We start from the raw sequence: 25455 nt of genomic DNA on the forward strand, positions 1-25455 counted from the left end.
AAGTTTGTACCTCTTGATCTCCTTCACTTAATTCGCCCATTCTCCCCCCACCTGAATTTTGTTTTCAATCTAAAAAAGAAAATGGATTCTGAGGGAGAGATGGGGGGTTAGAAATTTGAGCTTCATGAGCATTTTATCTTTTTATTTATATTCAAACACTGTATGGAAAGTAAAACTGATCCTTGTCCTGGACCGAAGTAAATGGAATGAGGGAGTAATTCTGACTTAAAGTCTGAATTTACAAACTCCAAGTGTTACCCAAACTGACAGAATGTGTGAGTTAATATTTATCCTGCACCTTGATACCTTCAGATGAAAAGTACGACGCAAATATCAAGCACTGTGAGCCCTGTGGAGTTTTCAATCCTTACAATTTGCTAACAGCGAGCTACTCAGTGGTTTATTATGAAGATGCTCCTTGTGCAAGACTGGCTTCTGCCGGTGTCTGAACTCGTTAGTAAAATCAGTTTTCACCTGTTTTCTTTTGCAGACTCTCCAAACTTTAACATGATCGATGACGTACACTCTCATTTTTAGTCTAAAATATTTTGGCAGAAATTTTATGTATGAATAGCCGGAGTGAGAAAATGTATTTGAAGTCATGTTGGATGCATTCTAAAGAGACTATATACCACCTGATGTTGGTTACATAAAACTTAAGGTTTTTCCTTGATGTTGGTGCCCAAGGCTGAGGGTAGCTGCCTCTCAGAGGTGGGTCTCAGGTGTGCGATGTATTTTTTTTTTTTTTTAAACTGTCAAGTGCAAGCAAGGGAAGGCAGCTCAAAGGGATCTTTTACTAGCTGGTGTTGTTGGGAATGAGATGTTGATTTACCTATATATATTTTTTGTTTGTTTAACTGGAAGATAATCCATAATGTACAACACTGTTCTGAAGGCAAAAATACTACGAAATAAAAATCTTTCTTCCTTCAGGAACTTATTTCTGGAACTGTTGTGTTGCAAAGTTATGTTCAGTGATCTATTTTTAGAAATCCAGCATTTTAATGACCACAGATCTACAGTGTAGGAAGTAGTCCATCAAACTGAGCCAATGGATTTTGATGGCACGCTCATAAAAATATGTAGAATTATCTGGTGGCTTCAGTAAGTAGAAAAAACAAACAACATACTTTCTCACTCATACGCACACTCACACACACACACGTACACACAGTCACAGACACACTGGTTCTTGCTTCAGACTTCACTTAGAAAACAGAAAGTTTAAAATTCTCGTGAGAAATGGCAAGATTTTAAGAGAAATTAGACTAGAAATACAAAGAGCTGATAAATAATTGGCAAGTTGAAAGTGGTTGTATAAAGAGGTTTAAAGACTAGACCAAAAATGTAAATCCCAGATTCCCACTGTTTCCTTGTTTCAGTCACTGGACCTTTCTCCATCCCACCTAGGAAGCTGAATTATTTTCTTCCCTCAAACAGACCAAAATAATTTCTGTACACATGGTCAAAATACAAGAAATGGATATTGGAAAGTATCAGGAAATTAGGAGAGATAATTGTTAAATTATTAATTTTGACAGTTAAGCTAACGTTGTATGGCAAACACTGCCGCCTTCTCCCCTTCCCACCACCCTCACACTGTCCCTCACCCCACCTGGCATCATACGTACAAATTCAGAGGATTTTTGACATTTTTGCTTTACAGTAATCCCCAGGTCATGATCCTTTCTGACTAGAGCTTTAGACATTTTTAGTTTTTTCTTTCTTCCTGATCATTTTTTACCAACAATATTTGAATGTGGAGCTCGTGGTCTTGCAGGCTGTACTATATATTTTTGTCTCCAAATCTTTTGAACATTGTGATGCTGATTGTTGAAGCTTGGAGTTACCCAGGTGGTAGTTATTAACTGACGTGTCATGGTTCATGGTGAACAAGCTAGGTCAACAAACTTGTTTTTCATCATGGCTGGTTTTAATTTGAAAGGGAGCTTGTTACCTATTTGATAATGCTTCACTGAAGTTCACCTATTTCAGGTAGATTAATAGCTTGTTCAGGGATGAGAAGCCTAGGGGCCCTGTTGTAACTGTGTGCTGTAGGTTCAAGGTTCAAACTTCAGAAAGTATAAAAGTCCTTGTTTTCCTTCCACCTATTTGCCAGTGCATGTCTTAGTGAACCTTGATACTTGGTAACGCTTGAACAGTCACAGGTTTGAGACCTTATAGTAATATGAGGAGCTGTGTTATATAATTAAGAAAGAGATGTGTTCTGCTAGTACATTCCAAATTACAAGACTTTTCAATTTTGAAGATCATGGGGTTGGTGGAGATTGAAAAATATGTGTGTATAGTTTCCTGACCATTCACTAGGAAAAAGATTCAAAATCTCTCTAAAATGGAATATTAAATTTTGTGCAAATCCAGATACCATAGGGAGGTATTAGATTGAAGTAAAAACTGAAAAAAGGCTGTTCATGTTTGAACCAATCCATGATGGTAACATATCAGTAGTTCCTTAAATGGATGTCTTCATAAGTACATTTATAATATGTTTAAAAGGGGCGCCTGGGTGGCTCAGTTTGTTGAGTGTCCGACTCTTGATTTTGGCTCAGGTCATGATCTCAGTGTCATGGGATCAAGCCCCCGAGTCAGGCTCCATGCTCAGCACGGAGTCTGCTTGAGTTTCTCTCCCTCTGCCCTTCCCCCTACTCTCTCGTGAATGCTCTCTCTCTCTCTCAAATAAATCTTTAAAAAAAATAATATGTTTAAAAATTTGTAGTAAATTATTCACTGAAAAATTCTCTTCTTTTTAAAAAGGGGAGTTTTGCCATATTTGTTTTCTTTTAGCCATTCACGTATAGGTCGTTGGGCACAAAAGATGTATCAGCTAGCTCTGTTCATCTGGAGAAGAAAAAAATTCAACCTGCACGTTCTTCATAACCTGATTCTTATGAATCTCGATGTAGTTGAAGTTTCCACTTAGATTTTGCTCCTGAAGCATTTAAATTCAACACTACTATTTGAAGATTAAACCACAGTAGAAATATTAATGATGTCTCTGTACTGAAAACAGCTTGGCAATCTCTTAAATTGATAGGTTCCTAAAGAAACTCTCCATTTCAAATAAAGATCTGATATCTGGATCTCCTAACCAGTCTGAAATGTAGCTTACCTACATGGATTGGCTATCTAGGAGCTTGTAAACAAATTCATAAATTTGTCATGCTGATTATAGTGTTGGCAAACACAATGGCTGATCATGTTATAAATGTTTATCAACACCCGCACTCACCCACCTGCTAAGAGGTGCTACGCTTTAATGAAATTGTTTGAATATCAAGGCTGGTTGCTAAGATACAATGTTCTTGTTACTAGGGATGTGATGCTTGCGGATTTCTGTTATCAAATAATGATTAGAGATGTGCTAACCTCAAGGTGCTCAGTGCAGTGAAAGGTTTACCGAGCTACAAATTAGTAAACTGTCTGCTTGAGCAGGCACTGGCAGAAGAAACATGTGCCTCATCCATACATGGCTGGCATTTTATAAGAAGAGAGGACAGGGAGCGCGGCCATGAATGACGGGTCCTTGAGAGTTTGCCATGGAAGGTTTACCTACTCTACTGCCCAGCATGATATATCTTTAGCCAGCTGGGGAATTTGTTGAAATCCATTGCCAATAACGCCTTCCTTTCTTATGAAAAATCCATTCTTTACATTTCCTTTTAATTGGTTGTTATGGAATTACTAACATTAAACACATCACATCTCTCTTATGAGAAATAAAAGTAAATAAAAGTGTAATCCTACAAAATGGAGCTGTATTTTAACATGCGCACATTTTTAAGATGATGCCAGGTTTAAGAGACTTACTGGTATAAATGTCATATTTAGTACGATGAATTCTGCAAATAACGATGCAGACTTTTTTCTATTGAGAATGCAATCCTCCACAATATTTAATCTAATAGAAAATATCATGTACGTGTTGGAATGTTTCTCTTTATTTTTACTTTATCGCAAACAATATAATGGAGATGACCAAAGCCGTGTTGTGTACAGCAGTCTAGTTGTTCATCTTGTTAAAGTAGGACCTGTGTTGCAGTATTGTAGCTGCAATACTGCAGGGATGTTCTGAGCACAAAATTCTCACACTGAAAAAATTTCTATGATTTTATGACAGTCCCTGGAATTCCCAAAGGCTCTACTCATGACCAGTAATATTTCTGAAATGTGTAGGCAACGGTACTTCCGGTGTCATGTATAATTTTTACTCTTGTTACTTTATAAGAAATTTCAATTATTAGGATCACAGGTCTGATGGGTATTAAATTGACTCTTGAAAGTTCCCTTAATAAAAATTGAAATTGTAGATATATTTTAATAATGAAAGTGTTAAAATAAAATGATATTCAGATGTAACATCTGGCCTTCCATTAGATCAGGACTACTGTGAGAGCAGAGACTGAATCTGTTCGGCTCACCATTGTATAACCATCCTCCAGAAGATTGCACAAAACAGGCACCTTATGAATCGATGAGTGATATTTACATCCAGAAAATTTTGCTAACTTCCACAGCAGATACATAGAAGTTTATAAGTTAAATTTTCCTTCCCTCTGTGTTGAGTATAAAAGGATGGAAAGAAAAATGTGACAGTGTTTTGTTTTAGCTTTGTGAAATAGGTTTTGCATATCCTACTTTTACAGATGAGGAAAGCAAAGTTCAGAGGAATGAGATAATGAATTACTCAGTGTCACACAACCAATGTGAGGCAAAGCTGGATCTTTTGTAAGTCTAGTCCTATTTCCAAAACCCCAACTGCCTCTCTGATATTTTCAGACCTGAGTGGGGAAAATAGGGTAAACACTTAAGTAGACATGGGTGAGTGCACATTTAAAGGCAGCAAACATTATGTGCCGATTTTGTACCAAATGTACAGGCAGGTATGTGAGGGATAAAGAGCAATAATTTATAAGGTCCTTGGCCATGAAAAGTTTCAGTTTTGAAAATGTGGAAATATGATGTGTTCACTTTAAAGAACTTGAAGACTAAATATGAGTTTCAAGGAAAATATATTTTGCCTGAGCACAGAGAGAGAGTTCTCATTGTGGGTGAGGTAAGGAGGAGTCATTGAAAGGATGGGTGTTTGATTGGGAGATGTGGTTTTGTTACCAACAAGATCTGGGTTTGAATTCTTGTTCTGCCACATCCTGGGTAAATCTGGGCAAATTTCTTAACCTATATGTACTTTTCTTGTTGCTATTATAATTTTCCCATGTGGATTAAATTGGTTTTAGTAAGGTAATGTGCTTAGCACATAGTAAGCAGTCAATGTTCGTTAAAATTTTTAAGACCTACTCATTGACTGTGCCCTACAGAATTGAGCTATATTATGCTTGTTTTAGCCCAAAAATTGCTTCTGAAGCTTAAATTTCACCTCTTTAATGAAATACTTACCTTGTTTTTGTACTGTCCAAAGGTTGGTTCAATGAAACTGATTCACGTTTATTGATGAATACAAAAGAGCCGTTGCAAAAATGTCTTCATGTTCTCTTGTGACTTTTGTGCTTCACATAGATTTATAAGCGGCACATGGTTAATTATAGCTGGACAGAGACATGTGGAGGTGTTGCTTGGGCGGGGGTGTGCTGTCAGGCTGGGAGTGACTAGTGCTGGGTGGGCTTATCTGGAAGAGATTTGTTCTCTTCCTGCTCAAAGGGTTCTTAGGAGGCTTAAGTGAGAAGCTAAATTGGCATGTCAAAGTGGCATCCAAAGTCAAGGTAAATCAAATTATAATATTACACTGTATTCCAATGAGGAGGGAGTAGACAAACAAAAAACCAATCTCTCAATGTTCTCAGGACTATAATGCTTGCCAGTGATACCACATGTACTGACTTTTGTTGGAAATTAACTGTCGTGGCATTCAGCAACACCATCTTTCCACTTTCTGTTTTATCATAATTCGATGCTCTTTTCTTTTTTTTCTGAGCCTTCTTAATGTCTGCACTCGCTGAGTATTTTATCTTTCGTCTAAATTAGAATGCTGAATATTTGGCCTACTGGCTCAGAAGGTGGCTTGTCTAAGCCCAAATGGTCTCTATCCTCTATTTTTTCAGGCTAGATTTTAAAATGCTTCTTATTCACCAGTGAGAAACTTACAAAGTGGATTATTAAAAAAAATGAGGTCGGTGCCACTTGGAGAATGTATTCTATGCACCCAAACACTCCTTGGTCATATTTAGAGATGCCCCTAAATATAGTTGTGCTGAACTACCTACATATACTTCAGACCATGTCGAAGCACAAAGCCCTGTCAGTGTGGGGTAGTGTGGGCATTTTGTTATCTACAACCAGCTGTTGCCTCTTTTTGAGGAGAAAAACCTACTTCTGTTTAAATTTATGTTGCATTGAGCAAGTCATGTTGCTTGCGATTATATGTGGCTCAGCTGTGTCACGTGGCCTGACCTGCTATAACCTGAGTTAATGCAGTCCACATGTGGTGCTGAAAGACACATTAAAACATTCCACTTCTCCACGGAACTGTGTGAGCAGGTGATTTCTCTAAATGGCAGACACTCCCATGCTTGTATTTTAAACCTCCACCACTTTAGCCAAAAATATCTTCAAAAGCCCACCCAAAACACTTCCCTTGGTTATTTTTGCAAATTGTTGGGTGATTTACAAAGAGCAGGGAGGGAGGCACAAGGGGAAGTTTTGAATTATTTACATAATTTGATGGGATGGTGCCTCCCTTAAAGAATCCACTGGGTATAAGTCACAAATGTATTTACTTCACATACTCAGAGTCCTAGAGAGGCGACTTAATCATGTAATTATTAACTTGCTGCTTCTTGGATTCCAGCAAGTTGATAGTTATATTTCTCATCAAACAAAATAAAAAAAAAAAACTATTTGAAAATTACTCTGTCCCAGCAAACAGCCCTCATAGGAATGCACACTATTTTTACCAATATATTTTTTTCTCTTCTGTGAGAACGATGAGCCCTGTTGGTCCTGAATTCAACCTGAAGTGTCTGGCCAGCAGTGATAAAATTTGATATTGGACCATTCAGACATTTTTACCTAATTCCCTCAATGATCAATGAAACACATTGCTAGCACATCTGGAGCAGAATTCTTTTTCGTTAAGCAAACTGACCAAAGGGGGATCTGACTTATAGTCCTGGTTTCTCCAGCATTGTGCTCTAACCAAATGAGGCAATTAGCCAGACGTATGGTGAAAAAAAGAGATCCTTGGAACACCGTTCATACTCTTCAAATCCCAAATCCACATACTACCCGGTGCAAGTCACTTAACCTCTCCTGAGTTTTTCTGTCTTCTATAAAATTGGATGATGATATTATGTACCTGTAGGGTGCTTTTATGAAGGAAATTAGCTTAATTGTGTGAAGGGTCCTGTAAAATGTTGGATATATAGGAGGCATTCAAAGCAAGTGAGCTGCCATTAGCTTTGCTAAGTTTAATTAGAGGAAGATAAAACCAACAACTCTCCACAAGTAAACTGAGTAAAAAATTAACACATTTATAAGATACTCCAAGATCTCCTTTCCTTCTTTTTTTCTAGAAATGTTTGGAGCCCCAATGTACTCTGCAAGTCACTTCTTTTCGGGCATTAATTTTCTGAGACATTGTGTTATGGGTTTTAGAGCTTTTGCTTTTTTTTTCTCTTTAATTAAGAAGACTGTTGATCTAAAGTATTTGAAAATATGAAAGGCCAGAAGACTAAATGCCACAGTAAAGGCAAGAAATAAAACTTTTGCTTACCTAAGGCATTAGTTTTCACAATGTAATATATACATTTTTAACCTAGTGTCATCAAGATCTCCAACACTGACTCACTGAAGACCAAATGTCAGGTTAATTGAACCTATCAAGAAAGGTAATGATTTCTCAGTAGAGTATCTATTAATGATTGAATAATTTATCAGTTGTAAAGTGCATTTGTCCCAAGATATGTCCAGAGTGGATAGAGCATAGGAAATAATACAGTAAAAATATAATTCTAATGAGTTATATTTGGTTGCTATTTGACATAAAGTAAATATTGAATGGGGAAATGGCTCTAGTGTTTTGGAAAATTTACTTTTGCCCGTAAAGAATAAGATATAACTAAATTAACAACTATGGTTATTTCTTTCAAATAGAATTTATGTTGATATATGATGTTTTTCAGTCATTACTGAGGACATGACTTTACCCAATTTATCAGCCATGATTTCTCTTTCTGTGAAGATGAAATATCATTCCTACTCTGGGTAGTTTTCCTTCTTTTCTTCTGATTTTTGGGGGAATTTTTCCTTGAGTTAGATAACAGGATTTTTATGCTTCTATAGTTAAACGTTCTTTAAGATGCTTATTTGTTTACACTTATATAGCATGTTCTAGCAATGAAATAATTCCTTGCACTTCATGTAATATGACAAAATTGAAACTAAGCAGCTGGGTCACTTGTTGATCCATAGTAGATGCTCAGTAACTTTGTATTGGTTGGATGAATGGATGGGTAGATGAAACAATGAATATAAGGAAAGCAAGTATGAAGGAAAAAATTGGTTTGTAATAATGCTATATACCATTGTAATTGTTATTATACTTCTCACGGTTATGATTTGTGTTGTTCTGATTTTAAGGTTCTCCTGGGATACGTGACCTTACATTAAAAATAGGTATTTCCTAGATTAATAGTAATCTTGATGAAGTCTCCATTTAAAAATTTTGAATCCATCTCCCACCCATAATACATGAGGATCACTTGAGTAAAAGCTACAATGTAAGGAAAGGCAGTAAGTAAAAGCTACAATGTAAGGAAAAGCTACATGTCCCACTCTGCATAGGTGGAAATCTGAATATAAAAATAAAGGCCATTGTGATTTTTGGTAACAAATTATATTTACTGAAACACGTGTGTTAAATATATCTGGGTATGTCGGTGGAAGCTTGCTTTGGGAAACTGGCCATAACTTGGAAAGAGCTTCTGGTAATGTCTCTATTTTCCATGTTGCATCTGCTGGCCCTTACCAGTGAAGGGGAAGATGCTGAAGGGAGAACTGTCTCTGGGTGGAGAAAAACCTGGGTAAGCCTGGCTGCAAAAGCGCATGGCCTCAGTTACAATTTTTTCTTTCTAGAAACACAATTTAAAATATACAAGAATAAGCACTCTGTTTAGGTAACATCTAGTCTAAATCCTTCCTTTTATGGATGAAGAAACTCAGATGTACTAAAGTTATATTGCTTGTCCCAAATGGCACAACTAGTTTACTGCATAGAATATCAACTGTGGTCTCCTCGCTCCCAGTTCAGTACAATTTTTGTACATGATATCACCTCTTCATTTATTATAAAAAGAGTCAAATGATATATTTCATGAAGATGGAGACAAAATTAGCATGGCCTAGATTTTAGCATTTTCAACAGCATTGAGGCATTTGTACTAATGACCTTTTAGTGCCGAGGAGAATGATTGAAAAATGGCAAAAAACAAAAACAAAAACAAAAAAAACCCACCCTAAAATACAGGGACTTATAAAGTGATTGGGATTGAGATATCGTCTACTTAGAAAACAGTGAAAGAAAGGACATACCCAAAACTAATTTTTGCTCACAGAAGCCAAATTGTGCAATTCACATTTGAGAGAAGAGTGGGCCGGTGGGGAAGTGAGACTTCAAGTAGAAATTGGCTTTTGAGGGGAGAGCAATGTTTGCATAGTTAGGGAGGAAGAAGTACGTCCAGTTAGGGGGAACAAACCTGATGTGAAAGTGTGTGGAGTACAAATATGCCTGTTGCAAAGCTCTGCTGCTGGCAGCCAGTAGCCAAGGGTTTGGAAAAGGGAGAATAGATTTTGTTGTGTAGGGAGAGGTGAGATTAAATTAGCTAGTATGTTGGGAAGTGCATAGACTTCAGAGTCAGATAGACCTGAGTTTAAGATAGCGTCTATTATAACTTGGCAACTCTGCTTGGGTTACTAAGCTCTCTGAGCCTCAGTTTCCTCATCTGCATAATAGATATCATGTCCACAGGGTTAGACACATACATATCAAGTGTTCAAAGAGCCTCCCACATCATAGGTGTGCAGTAAACATGTCCCTTTATCTTCTTTATCCTATTGGTTCTTCTCTAACACATACCATAAAATTCTAAAAACACGGATTCATTTAAAGATCTATATTAATTGTATATGGTGAGTCCATTACTACATTGGCTCTGGGAATATTACAGATATGATGTAGAGAACTATCCAAGACCAGGAGTGTGTTCTGTGGCAGCACCATAAAAGGTGAGTATAACCAGGCCATATAGCTGGAGGATACACAAGTTTCATCAAATTAATATTCTGCCCAATTGAAGTAAGCTAAGTGTTGATATTAATTTGTAGAGAGAGAGATTTGATTGGTTTTTTATTTTAGCCAAGGATTATCTGCAGAGCATGACACAAGTATTTAGCCAAGAACTATCTGCAACACATGACATAAGCATTACATTATGCATCCAGAAGTTGATTTTTAACAATTCCAAGAACACAGATTGCTTTTATGGACTAGTCAGCTTTATGGGCACTTAAAGTCTATGAGGTATATCTTTGAGTATTTTTTGGTTGATCCAATTCCCCTAAGTCTTGCTTCTTTCTAATTGAAAAAGTGTGCATAAGGATTATGACTTGTGTGAAGGTTCCTATCTTCTTTGGAACTTTTATCTGAGGAACTTGTATAGTAAAACGTCAGTTCAAATGGATTGTGGTCATGGGAACAAATTTTGGTTGAATTTTAAGGATCCTATAATTCTATAAATTAGCCCAGTCTCTCCATTTTGGCTAGTTAAGATAGGTCTGTATTTGACTCTTGATGCTGCCTGTCCTATGGGGATACTCACTGCAGGCATTCATTGGCTACATCACCACTGATGACCATTTAAGAATTTGGATGACACCTGCAGCTTGTTGGTATACATGGAACAGTTTTCCCATAGGTTTGGAAATACCAACTTGTACGTACTTTCAATTACTCTCCTCTATGGCTGCGGACCTAGGTTTTCATAAAATGGGGCCTATTATACAATCTTCCTCTTTTCTATTTAGAGTAATGGAAGGGTTTGAACCCAATGTTATAAAATAGGTATTAATATAATCCTGCCAGAAAGTGACTTCTTATTGCCAAAGGCTAAACTTTAACACAGGTGTAAATGCAACTTACATTAAAAAGATGAGAATTAAGAAATACAAAAAAAGATAAATTAAAACAAATTATAAGAATAATTTTAGTTTAGGGGCGCCTGGGTGGCTCAGTTGGTTAAGCGACTGCCTTCGGCTCAGGTCATGATCCCAGGGTCCTGGGATCGAGTCCCACATCGGGCTCCCAGCTCAGCGGGAAGCCTGCTTCTCCCTCTCCCACTCCCCCTGCTTGTGTTCCTGCTCTCGCTGTCTCTGTCTCTGTCAAATAAATAAATAAAATCTTAAAAAAAAAAAAAAGAATAATTTTAGTTTAGGAAACATTAGTACAGAAAGTTTCTTTTGTCCCTATTATTCAATTTCCCTATTTTCATGACCTAGATTTTTTTCCTGTAACAACTGAGGCATTCAAGGCGAGATATACCTATGTGGAGGTATTTTGGCTCCATTCTATGTAAATATTTTATATTTTCCAGAAGTTACAATGTGATTCTGTGTTTGATAATCTGGTACAATAGGCATTGTTGTGGTAAGAATCTTGCCCTTGATGGAAAGTAATGAGACCACATTTGTTCCTTTTTCACTTTTCATTTGGAAGATGTAAATGCAGGTGGTGTCTTGGTTCTTGGGGGCTTTCCTCTCTGACTCTGTGTGTTGAAGAAGTCATATCAGATTTTTTCAATTTTATTCAAATATTTTGACACTCAGGAACAGAGCAAGCACTTATATCTTGTCTTCCCAGAGTTTATTTTTAATTGGGGAAGGGCTCAGCTGATGAGAATAATATAAAGAAATAAATGCATTAATGAATTAAATATTCAACTTTATTATTTTTTCTTTTAATCTTGAGATTGTGCATGGTGATAACTTCTGGGCTTGAGCAGAGAGAAGGATCTCTCCATTTTTTATTGTATTAATTTTCCTTGCTTATTATCATTTTAAGATCTTTTTCTTACCATGTTTTTTCTTTCCTTCAAAATTCTCTGTATTTTTCTTTACTTTTTTTTTTTTAAGAGAGAGAGAGTGCACACACACATGTGTGAGTGAGATGGGGAGGGGCAGAGGGAGAGGAAGAGAGAGAATCTTAAGTAGGCTCCATGCCCATGAACTCAGTCTCACAATCCTGAAATCATGACCTGAGCTGAAATCAAGAGTCAGATGCTTAACCAACTGAGCCACCCAGGCACCCCAGCTTTCTAATATCTTCTCTACCAGACCTCATGTGGTTAATTTCTAGACTGTTTTATACCTTTATTCAATTTACCTTTACTGCCACATAATTATAATCAAGAGGAAAAGATTTAGGAATTGCCTGTGTCCAGCTGAAAGAGGGATCAGCTAGGTTGTGCTGTATAACAAAAATCTTTCAAAGTTCCAGTGGCTTAAATAACAAAGGCTTATTTTTACTCATGCTCCTTGTCTATCATGGATCAGCAGAGGGTTTCTGCTTACTGTGATTACTTAGGTGTCCATGCTGATGGAGTACCACCATCTTGCACATTTCTGGGCTTAATACAAGAAGAAGGAGATGGTTCTAAGAGGTAGTGAAATAGAAATTAAATATTCCATCCTGTGACACATTTACTTATATTCACAACACATTGGGCAGAATTCGTCACATGTTCCTATATAACCGAAAGGGAGGAAGAAGTATAATCCTCTTATGCCTGGAAGGGATTGGACTGGAACTGCATTAAGTACCATAGCATGAAACTTGCCAGGCTGCCTTTGATCTCAGTTGAAGGTTATGGATCACAGATGGAGAGACAGAGAGGTTTGGCTTTATTCAGCAGCTATGAAGATGACTGGCATCTGACAATGTCTACCATGTAGCCAGTTAAATTCCACCATACCTTGGACAGTCTAATTTGGACTCCAAGTACTTGGCACCATGCTAGCTAGCTCAGTTCCAAGAGTGGAGGCATTATGACCTAAACCTATGGCCTATGATAAACACAGGTTTTGGGGCCAGGGTCCCAGATTTGAATCCTCAAATCTGTCATTTACTATCAAAGTCTTCTTTGGAGAGTTATTTAAATCTCTGAACATTAGTTACTTCATCTTCAAAGTAAGGATGATTATAACAAAGTAAACAGGCTCATTGTTTACCCCTTCTCCCACCTAACTGAAATGTAAGCTCTCTGACAACAGAGGTTTTTGTCTGTTTTTGTCACTGAATAATTTCTAAGTTCTTAGAACATTGCCTGATATGTTAATAAATAAATCCATGTTGAATTAATACATGTATGTATAGGATTTTTATTAGCATCAGATGAGTTCATGGATCTGAAATCCATTACATAACGGTTGGTACATATTTAGGAATCAATAAATGGTAGATGTTTTTACAATTCTGGAGGCAAATTAGGAGATAAATTGAGGTCTGCAAATAATGGGGGAAATCTTTCCTAGGTGTGTTCATAGCAGAGTATATTTCAGGGAAGACCCAGGGACAGAGTAAACTGTGTGGTGGGATTAGAGGTCCAATTTGATTTTAAACTAAAGAAATTTATTTCTATCCTAGAAAACGTGTCCAAAATATGGGACATTCTTATAACTGGCATTGTTTTATAACTGTCATAATTTTTTTTAAAGATTTTTATTTATTTATTTAACGGAGAGAGAGAGAGAGAGACAGCACAAGCAGGCAGAGCGACAGACAGAGGGAGAGGGAGAAGCAGGCTCTCCGCCGAGCAGGGAGCCCGATGTGGGGCTCGATTCCAGACCCTGGGATCATGACCTGAGCCAAAGGCAGCCGCTTAACCGACTGAGCCACCCAGGCGCCCCTATAACTGTCATAATTTTTGTAACTTTTCTTGGGGTCAAGACAACCTGTCACAGAGTTGCATCGGTTGGGACTTCTCCAAAGGCTGTGGGGTTGACATCTGTAGTGGTCAAGCTTCATAATTCTTCCTGCAATCATCCATCCATCAAATTCAATCAATATTTATTGAGTACCTACTTTATGCCAGGAAATGAAACTTTGCTCTAGAGTTTTCTTTTATTTATTTTCTGTTAACAGAGATTTTAACTTCAGTATTGCAAGTAATGATAATTAAAGATCTATAGTTCAGATTATGACCAGACCTTTCTGGTAACCAAAGTGTCCTATCATATGATTGTACAGTCTTGTCCACAGAACGATGATGTATTTGGAACAGCTTTCTAGGTAAACTAACAAGAACCAGAGAGCCAGTAAACATTCTAGCAAAGATGAGATGATTACTGTGCCAGTCCTCTAGTTCCATCACCTCTAGAAGAAGGGCCTTATCTGATTAGCTCCACCACTAAACTTTCACTGCTAAGTGTAGCTAAATGTCATTTCAAGAGTTTAAACTTGAGGAATTTTAGGAATGTATTTTTCCTTTTATTTTGATTATCTGTAGATGGTTTGGCACAAATACAAAAAAAAATTCTCTTCTGTATTTATTTATGATACGTCTCTTTTGAGAAACAATAATCTTTCTGCTTCTTAATCTAAATTGAACTGCAGTATACCAATAAAACAAGTCACAACATACAAAGTAAATTTTCTCTGTATAAATAATTAACTCTTCAAGATTTATTGGCCTTTCTCTATTTCCCCCTTTCTCTGAGTGGTGTAATCCAAATAAAATGTTGCATTTATTCTGATCTGATAAAATATTCATAAAAGAAACTGCTACCTTTGAATTTGGATTAAGAAACTACGAAGAAAGTATGATTATAAATGTTGACCTTTGTCTAAGTACTACCTAAAGCTTGTTAGCTGAAAACAACCATCTGCAGGGAATCTCCTTTTACTTTACCTTTATTTTGCTCCTTGGTTCTTGTTAAAACTTTCATTGACTTTATTTTTTATTTTTATTTTTTTTTTAAAGATTTTATTTGACAGAGAGAGACACAGTGAGAGAGGGAACACAAGCAGGGGGAGCGGAGAGGGAGAAGCAGCTTCCTGCTGAGCAGGGAGCCCGATGCAGGGCTCGATTCCAGGACCCTGGGATCATGACCTGAGCCGAAGGGAGATGCTTAATGACTGAGCCACCCAGGCGCCCCACTTTCATTGACTTTAAACTACTACTAGTTTGTATTTCCATCATGTATTCGCTAGGCTAAGTGAGCCAAGACTTGGCTAGAAAATATTCTTGGATGACCTGGGTGGCTTTGAAAATAATGAGGACAACCAGGAAAAATCTGTCCCAGATGAGCAGATTTTGCTGACGTAGAAGTGAGATTTAGAATTGTGATTTTGATCTTTTATGGTTATTTGTTGCTCTTTGCCATATAGAGATAGAAGGTATCTGTATTAATGCTCAGGGTAAACTTGCCTCGTGCCCCTTGGTTTTTTCATGTGTCCTAGGACAGTAAGTATATCTTGGTTTTGGCTCTTGAGGATTAGGTTAGAGGATTCCAGCAGGACTGAAGGGACTCTGGTGCCCATCTAGGAACTGGAGTTTACTATGAGATGGGTTCTATTGTGAACATTCTAAAAACTCAAAATTCATAATAATCATTTAATGTTCTTAAAAGAGGTAGATCTCTGGTGCTCCTTTTACCCTCCAGAAAAGTTTTGAAATGGATTATCAAAACAGCAATCCCTTGATTGTTCTCTGGAGTATGTCAATCCTGGGTGAACAAATAAATCTTTGGACTTTGGCTTGTTTATGACAAGTTCCTCGATTCAACAACGAACCCACCTGAGCCTCTGAGGGAAAGCCTCTCTGAGAAATCACCAGATGCCAGCTAGTTCAGGAGTTCCCAAATACCAGTCTAAGGATTGCCTCCATTTGGTGATAATATTTTCACTGGATGGTGTCACACGTATGTTGCAATGGAATTAAAATGATTTTTCTTAGAAGCTCAATATTTATTTTGGGATCAAGCCCTTCTAATTTTTTTCAAGGTAAGCATGTGCTTTCTTTTATAAAATTATGTAAGAAGAGAAGGCAGCAAAAATAAAGTTTTTAACTATGTGGGTACCTTAATTTTTGCTTCAAATAGGCCAATAAAATGTATAAGTCTGGGAGCCAGTGAACTGCACAACTTCAGATCTGGAAGGGGCTCTGTCAGTTCTAAGTGCAGTCAGACTCCTGTCTTCTAATTTCAGGGGTTGACTGTCTTGGTGAGGCTCCGTGTCGTCACCTGTCCTAGTCCAGCCTAGCCAAATGGGACTGGAGATGTTAGAATGCATTGTTAGCGTTTGTAGAAAACCGAGGTAAATTTGACTAGAACAGCAAGCCCGAGGAGGATCCGAGCCAACAGGAACTGACATGGCCTTAACAGCCGAAGCATCAGCACTTGGCTGCCTTGTTGTGAGATAGACACATTTTACTGTTGGCGTCAGGATTTTGAGTCATACTTATTTTCTGACCTGGATGAGGTCTTACGTTTTTCAAAATAATTTTCCTTTTGATGGTAAACAGTGACTGCGTGTCATTGGACGTTTTTTCATTCCACTCAAGAAGCGACTGCACTCGGTGGCTATGCTCACTAAGCCCTGGAGGAAGATGGCAAACTGTGCATGTTTGTATATTTTATATTTTTAATTATGTGTTCATTGAGGAAATGTTAGGGAATTTGGAAGCAAGTGAATAAGAAAATGAAAAGAGTTTACCCTCTTATTCACCCAGACATGGCCGCTGTTAACATTTGGTTACACACCCTTTTGGTCTTCTCTGTGCATGTGTTTATTAGCTTGGCACCATACTGTATGTAACATTTTGTAATCTGATCTATTTTTGATATTTTATAATATACAATGGATATTTCTTTGATCATTTATCAATCGTCAGCAACATGATTTTGAATGGCTGCATAATAGTCTATTTTATAATCCCATCTTGTTGCATAGTCTTCATGAGCTTCCTGTATCTATTTTGACATATATATATCAAATATAAATATATATACATATATATTTAGGATGGCTTTCAAAAAGTGAAACTACTGGGTTCAAGGATATAAATATTTTTAAAATCTGAAGAAAGATTTGAACACTTTCTGAGAGGGGACAATAGAAGTCAAGTATTATTTTTGAGAACTATAAATCACAACCCAGATTAAATGTCTGGCAAGCAACCATTCATATTTTCTGCTGAAAATCCTGAGAATTTGAGAAAGGGACAATGTAGGGAAGGAATAAAGAACTGAGCTGTAACATCAGTGTGACCAGATAGGAATGTGGTAGAGTAGAGAATTATTAACTTGTTAGTCCCTGCGATAAGGTTGGAAAGTGTACATCGATGATCACATTTGGTGATAAGATCTATATTTACAGGATTAAGAGCTGCCCCAGAATAAGTAGTCCAACAAAGTGGACACAGGATTGTTTAGGTCTTGACTGTATAAATTAAACTTATATATACTTAAGAAATTTCACTTTCTTCCTGTTGAGTTGAGTTTTTGTGTTTCGCACAAAATATAAACTACAGATTTGGTGGGGGACAGTTGTTAACTCTGAGTTCAGTTGACAAAAGTTTTATTTAGGAGGTACCTGGAGATAAAATGCATGTCCAATATCAGGTTTCATGTAACTTATATCTTATTTTATTTATGACCTTAACCTGCAGGTTTTCCACCTACACCTTAACTGGTGAAACATGATAAGAGTATGACATGCTGAGTAAGCATCACTCCACCATCCGCTGCTCGATATGCAATTTGATCACACCTCTAGCTTTGTGAGCTGTAGGCATGGCTTTCCGTTAAATTACCACCCTGCCATAAATCTGATTTTGGACTGAATTTCATGTGTTTAAAGTATTAAACCACTATTTACCAATCTCTAATGAGAAGTCATCAAATAATTCAAACAGCAGTACAAATACTTATATGTAACTCTAGGTAGAGCCAAATTAAATAGAAGTACATCTTTATGAAAAGAATTTATGCAAGCATAGCTCAAAAAAATCCCTCTTTTTTTTTTTTCAGTAAATAAAGGCAGGTTATCATGAGTTTATTTTAAACAACTTTATTTGGACACGTCTGAACTTCAAAACTAAATGTATAGCCTGTTTGATGCCAGGAATACATAGCCACCTGCTTCTTTATCTAGACATAATACCCCATGCATAGCACAATCAGTGCTTATCTTCTCGTTACTTGTTTCCAGGTGTTCCTTTCCAATTCGGCTGTGGACCTGGTGAGATCTGGCTCTGAGTCTTAGTTACCTGTTTTCCAAGCTCCTGGTACAAATAGTTATTTGAAACCTGCTTATTGAATGCATGCTTCATATGGAGGTTGTTACAATCTAAATGCACCTGAATTCCAGAAACATTCTGTGATTACTTATTTTCCTTTCATTTATTATCTGTTTTCAAAGATAGCAGGCCCAATACACTCTTCTAAGTTTCAATGACGTATACTACAACTTGCAGGTCCATGTCTTGGAATGAGGGAAGGATATAATGAATAGTACCATTCATAAACACTTATTAGACCCTTTCCATGGTCCAGTACACCTCGCTAGCCCCTTAAGATACAAAAGGTAGAGTAGTTGACCATAGAGTTGAGGGTCCATTTCTAGGCTCTCTATTCTGTTCCACTGATCTATGTGTCTGTTTTTGTGCCAGTCCCATACTGTCTTGATGGCTACAGCTTTGTAATAGAGCTTGAAGTCCGGAATTGTGATGCCACCAGCTTTGCGTTTCTTTTTCAATACTCCTCTGGCTATTTGGGGTCTTTTCTGGTTCTATACAAATTTTAGGATTATTTGTTCCCTTTCTTTGAAAAAAGTTGATGGTGTTTTGATAGTGATTGCATTAAATGTGTAGATTGCTCTAGGTAGCAGTGACATCTTCACAATATTTGTTCTTCCAATCCATGAGCATGGAATGTTTTTCCATTTTTTTGTGTCTTCCTCAATTTCTTTCATGAGTATTTTATAGTTTTCAGAGTACACATTCTTTGCCTCTTTGGTTAGATTTATTCCTAGGTATCTTATGGTTTTGGGTGCAGTTGTAAATGGGATCGACTCCTTAATTTCTCTTTCTTCTGTCTTGTTGTTGGTGTATAGGAATGCCACTGATTTCGGTGCATTGATTTTATATCCTGCCACTTTACTGAATTTCTGTATGAGTTCTAGCAGTTTTGGGGTGAAATAACAAACAAACAAACAAGGGGGGGGAAAGATACAAAAGGTAGGAGGACTTCCCTTAACCCATGGGAGTTGAAAATTGAAAAAAAAAAATATAACATTTCTCAAATTGTGGTAAGAGATCTGATGTTTTATTTAATAGACACAATGGCTCCATCATATGTCTTCCAAGTTTGCCTAGACACAAAGAGAGAGACCTTGGTGATGTCACGCTCTTAACTACCTTGTTCCAGAAGTGACACATGTCACAGTCACTCATAATTCCGTGACCGGAAGTAGTCACATGGCTTCAGTTAGACCACAAGGGAGAATGAAAAGTCTCTCCCTGTGCCAAAGAGGGATAAATCCTGGATTTGGTGAACTTTAATGACTTTAAAGACTAAAACTTAAAAAAAAATAATAAATTAAAAATTTTAATAATAAAAGTGGTTACGTACTTATGTAAAAATTCAAGCAGTATAAAAAAAATATAATATGATTAACAAAATCCTTCCCCCAAACCAGATAACCCAAATGTAGCCACTCTTAAGTTTTTGTGCATCATTTTAGAAATTTTCTATTTCATTTACATATATACACATAATTTATAAATCACACTGTAGATGATACCAAAATAGGATCAGAGATGTTTTTGTGGAACATTCTTTATTTAAATAATCTATTATGGGCCTCTTTCCCTATGATTACATATGGATCTATCTGATTATTTTTTATGACCTCTAACTACAGGGCTTTCCATTTGTGAAGATAAAATTATATATAGAGAGTGTTGGTCTAATGGTGATAATAATGATGAGGAGGAGGAGTTGGAGAAGTAGAAGAAGGAAGATGGTGAAATTTGATATTAATCAAGTGTTCTTACAATGAGTCAGGCTCTGTGCTAAGCACTTTACAGTATCCCTTTTAATCCTCACAACTTTAGGACATATGAGGTCTTATTACCAGGTCTTATTACTAGTCTTATTACCAATTCACAGATGGGGAAACTGAGGCATACTGAGGTTAAGAAACTTGCACAAAAATCACATAGCAAGGAAGTGACAGAATCATGATATGACTCAACTCTTTCTGGATCTGGAGCTTATGCACATAACCACTGGGAAATATTGCCTCTCCAGCATGTAAGACTTTAAATTTTGATGTATATTTCAAAATTACTTCCTGAAATTTTAACACCCTATTAAAGTCCTAGCAATAATAAAGAGTGCCCATTTCCCCACACTTTCATCAACCCTGAGCTGGTTTCAGCTTTGCCATCCTGACATGTGAAAAATTCTCATGGTAAATACTGCGTTGGTTTGTGAGTTTCCAGAGCAATGCATTGAAACATGAAAAGAAGCAGGAAAGATGCTAGACATTTCTGGGAAATGATACTTGTTTTACAAGAATCTCTTGTGTTCATACTGTCTGAGAGGAAGGATTTGACAAGATGATTAATTTTCTCTTACCTAAGTGTACATTTGTTACTCATCTGAAGCAGAGTTCCCTTCTAATGTCAGCATGAACCCAATCCTCAACCATTCACAGTTACATTTTTGTTTGAGGGATTTAGACCAAGAAATGAGAAGGATTTCCCTGGTTTCTAAAGTGTGTAAATGATGAGACTGGCTATTCAAGGTTATGGGTTGCAGTGTGATATGTCCTGAAAGTCACATAACAGAGGTGTCTGCATATGCTTTAGTTCTCTTTGTGTGTGTGTGTGTGTGTGTGTGTGTGTGTGTGTGTGTAATGGAAGGAGGCTCTAGAGAATAGGACTATGACAAGGGCCCATCTTAGCCTGATCTAAAGGCAGTACTGTATACAGTTGTTTAGTGAGCATCTACTATGTGCCAGATCTTAGGCTAAGCACTAGAAATACAGTGAACCAAAAGAGGTACTCTTTCTATCCTCATAGAGTGTATAGTTTCTAAGAGATACCAAAAATATCACCTGGGTCAACGGAAAAACTAAAGTAGTACATGATACTGTAAGAACATATGACTTAGTCATGAGTGTCTTTCCCGAAGACCTGATGTTTGAGTTAAGATCTGAATGATGAGGAGCCAGTAAAAATTTTTCTTTCAAAAAGAATTACATTTGCTACCTTTCAGAGATCTGGCTGAAGATAGGTAAGATAGGGCGAGGAGCCTTATTGTCATTGTCCAGCAAGAGACAGTGATGTTTGCGGTTCAGGTGTTGGTGGTAGAGATGGAGAGGAGACACATACAAGAAATGTGTAGTAGAGAAAATAGGTAGGTCTTGGTGATGGCTTTGATTTAGATGGCAAGGGAGAGAGCAGTATCAAAGATGTTGCCAGGTTCCTGGCTTGCATACTAGGTAGTGTCTATCTGAGCTATGGGGATCACTGAGATAAGACCGAATTTGGGGCAGTGCATTATGAGTTTGGTTTTGGAAAGACTGAACTCTTAGTGCCTTTGAGATATTATGAAGACAGAAATCTTGTCTTTTCTCATTCAAGGATGGAGCCCCAATGCCTAAAGTGGTATCCTGCATTTTGATAGGTACTAATTTTTTTTTTTGTGATTTCAAAAAGACCAATATTTTTGATTATTTAAGTTACTTTACCTTTCTTAATAGTGTTCTAAGATTTTATTCATGTAGGTTTTGCATAATTCTTAATTTTTAGTAACATTTCATTTGTTTTGTTGCTGTAACAGCACCCCCGACCCCCTGCACCATGATATTCTCTAATGGGTTATTTTTTTTCCTATAAAGGAATGTTATTTACTTTTTAAATTAATGCAGCCAGCCACTTTACTTAATTCTCAGATTTGTCTAATAGGTTTTCAATCAATTCTCTAAGTTTTTTTAGTTACAGATTTCATTATTAGAACATAGAGATAATTTTGCCTCCTTATTACTTCTTATTAAAAATACTTTAAACCTGTATTATCTCATTTAATCCTTCTCATGACCTAAGTTTAAAAATTCTGATGAACTCCTTTTCCTAGTTAAGCCAGTATATAACTTCATAGTAGAACAAAGTTATATTTCATTTTGTTAATGGATTTGTCTTTAAAAAAAACAAGTTTCAAAACATTGTTTCTTTCAAGATTTACAATGTTGACACCTCATTAAGAAAAATCAAACATAAATGATGAGACTATGGATCCTATAAATAAAGTCAATGCCTAGAGGCTCATTCATTCATTCACAAATTACTTACTAATACCTGGTACCTACCAGGAAAAACTCTATGTTCTAGGGATGCAGTAGTTAAAAAATAAAGGTATAAGCCCCTGCTATGATAGAACTCATATTCAAGGGGGGATGACAGACAGTAACTGGGACAAATAAAATATATGTTTTGTTAGGTAGTGAAAATTGCTAAGGATAAAAATAGAGTAGAAGAGGAAACTATGAGGTGTTAAGGAGGGATGGGGAAGTTTGAGATAGGATGTCTAGGGAGGGCCTCACTGAAAAGATCCAGTTTAGACAAGAAGAAAATGAGGGACAATTAATCAGGCCATCTGGGATGTAATTCCAGGCAAAGGGGCACATTTAGTACCATGGTCGGACAGTGTCTGATCTGTTATAGGAGCAGTGCTGTGCTAATATGCCTGGAGCAAAGAGATGAGGGGGAAATCGGGGAGTTTAACAGGTATAGGTGGTGGGGTAGAGGCAGATAACAGAGGGCCTTATAGGCCATACCAAGGACTTTGACTTTTCTTTTGAGTAATATCAAAGCTATAGGTGAGTTCGGGTTGAAGGCATGGCAGGATGTAACTTATGCCTGAATAGGATCACTCTATCTGCTATTAAGACTGAACTGTGGGTGGGCAAGGAGACCCGTTAAGACCAACTTCAGCAATCCAGAGATAACAGTAGCTTGGTCCAGGTTCATAGCAGTGGAGGTGAGGAGAAGTGGTTCGATTATGGGACTTATTTTGAAGGTAGAATCAACAGGATGTCCTAATTGATCAGATATAGGCTATGAGGGACTAGGTGAAGTTAATGATGCAAAGATTTTGGTTTGAACAATTTAGGATGGAATTGCTCTTAACTGAAGTGGATAGATAGTGAGAGAAGCAGCATTTTTATCTGGGGCTTGGTTTTTAGGGAACCCTACAGTACTATTTGAGAAGTAGAATTTTAAGGATAGGTAGAGGGGTCTTACAGGACTGTACCACTTCATTCGTTCCTCAGTTCTAAACCATAAGGTCCAACCATGATACTCCACTGACAAATATGTGGTATCCAGGCAGTATCAGGCTGAAGAAAAGTGAGGAGAGGGAAATGGGACCGTTTTAAAATGGGCAGGAGAAAGGAAAGGGAGCCTGGCTACCTGCTTCTATGTTAAGACAGGTAACTATTATTTGCTTACCACGCAGGGTTTGTTACTGAATTACAGAATGCCTTATTATAGGGGTGCCTGGGTGGCTTGGTTGGTTGAGTGTCCGACTCTCGGTTTTGGCTCCGGTCATGATCTTGGGGTTGTGGGATCCAGCCCCACACTGAGCACACAGTCTGCTTGAGGATTCTCTCTCCCTCTGCCCTTCCCCTGACTTGTGTACCCACTGTCCTACTCTCTAAAATAAATAAATAACATCTTAAAAAAAAGTGCATTATTATATATCGATATTCTCTTTATAAAGACCAAGACTTATCTGCCATTTTATTTATTTAACAAATACTTACCAAGCATCTTATCTGTGCCAATTTCTGTTGGGGATACATGGAAGTCTAAGATTTGGTCATTTCCCTGAAGCAGCTCACAGCCTGGAGGGCAGATATACATAAAAAATGAGAAATATTAATACAGAAAGATGATCCCAAGCTATGAGACTAGAGAATAGGGAATGATGAATTGTCAGGTAAGTGAGTCAGTGTATTTCTTTTTTTGCTGCTTAATTCTGGGATTCCATTTTATGAGTATTCTTATTTTCCTGCATGAATCAGGGGTTTAAGTACTAAGAGATTGCCGGGTACTGTATCATAAGACTCTTTGTTGCCTGAGCTGAATTTCCTTCAGGACTTGCAAAATCTTGGGTCATGGGATTTCAATTTAAGATTAAAAAAAAAAAAAGTTCAAAGTTTCTGTTCCTTGTTTGCAATTCTCCTAAACATGATTATCTAACTTCTTCTCCAAGTGCCGTGACAAAGCAAAGTTTTTTCAATAGGGGTACCTATGTGCAAATGGAATGTGTTGTTCATGGTCTCCGTAACCAGGTGCTTGAGAAGAAGCAAGACCGATGTGCAGAAGTGAACAGTTCTTATGACAGTGGAGAGTGGAAGATACCTATGTATGTTATACTTTTATTGTTCATCCCTTTGAAAGGAGTCTAGGAGCACCATTCATTCATGGAGCATGTACTTCTTTCTCATAGAAATTTGCTTTGCTGTTTTTGGTGTGGATCAGTGAGTCGATGAGGTTAGGTAGACTTCACTGTTGGCTGTCATAGGATAGTTATAACACTCTCATTTTCTGTAGCAAAATATTATTTAAAAGATACAATCGAGTTTTCTACCTTTAAATTTGTGCAGGTGTAACAATTGCTTTGAATTCACACAGGACAGTGTGTACAATTGTCTACTAAGTCTAACGTGATCTCATCTTTGAATTATTTTTTTTTTCAGTCTTACTTTCATAGAAGATAGGGAAAATAAGGAAAAAAATAGGGAAAAATAAAATGATGACTAAATGATATTTGCTCATTTATATGTATAACAATTACTTCTTAAGTGCCCAGTAACTATGGGAGTCATTTTGCATGGTTGGTCTGCGAGGGCCAAGCACTAGGTTTGTGCCTGGGGCAGGTTAAGAGGAGACCTCACCCTACTGTGTTTGTGTTTAGGGAAGTGTGATTTTGCTTTAGTGCTCCACCACCCTTATGGAGCCCACACCCCTGTAGCTACCAAGAATTATAGAAGTAGTGGCTTAATGTTCTTCCTATCCAAAGTTCTCCTCCTACCATCTCCCCATCTGGCAGCTCATGGGTGACTTCTGCTATACTTTCTACTCAATCTACCTAGCTTTGTCACCTGATTAAAACTTATTTGTGATTACTTCTAATGAAATCATTTTGCAATAATAAATAAGCTTCTTAAAACACTGATTAGGGCAGGAAAGGGCTAGATCAAGAAATGAGATACTTTAAAATATGTCGGAGCACCTGGGTGGCTCAGTTGGTTAAGCATCTGCCTTTGGCTCAGGTCATGATCCCAGACTTCTGGGATCAAGCCCTACATCGGGCTCCCTGCTCAGTGGAGAGTCTGCTTCTCCCTTTCCCTCTGCC

This window comes from Mirounga angustirostris, unplaced genomic scaffold (assembly GCF_029215605.1).
Source record: "Mirounga angustirostris isolate CCGP_5_RB_7025 unplaced genomic scaffold, mMirAng1.0.hap1 SCAF_3, whole genome shotgun sequence".
Taxonomy (NCBI): domain Eukaryota; kingdom Metazoa; phylum Chordata; class Mammalia; order Carnivora; family Phocidae; genus Mirounga; species Mirounga angustirostris.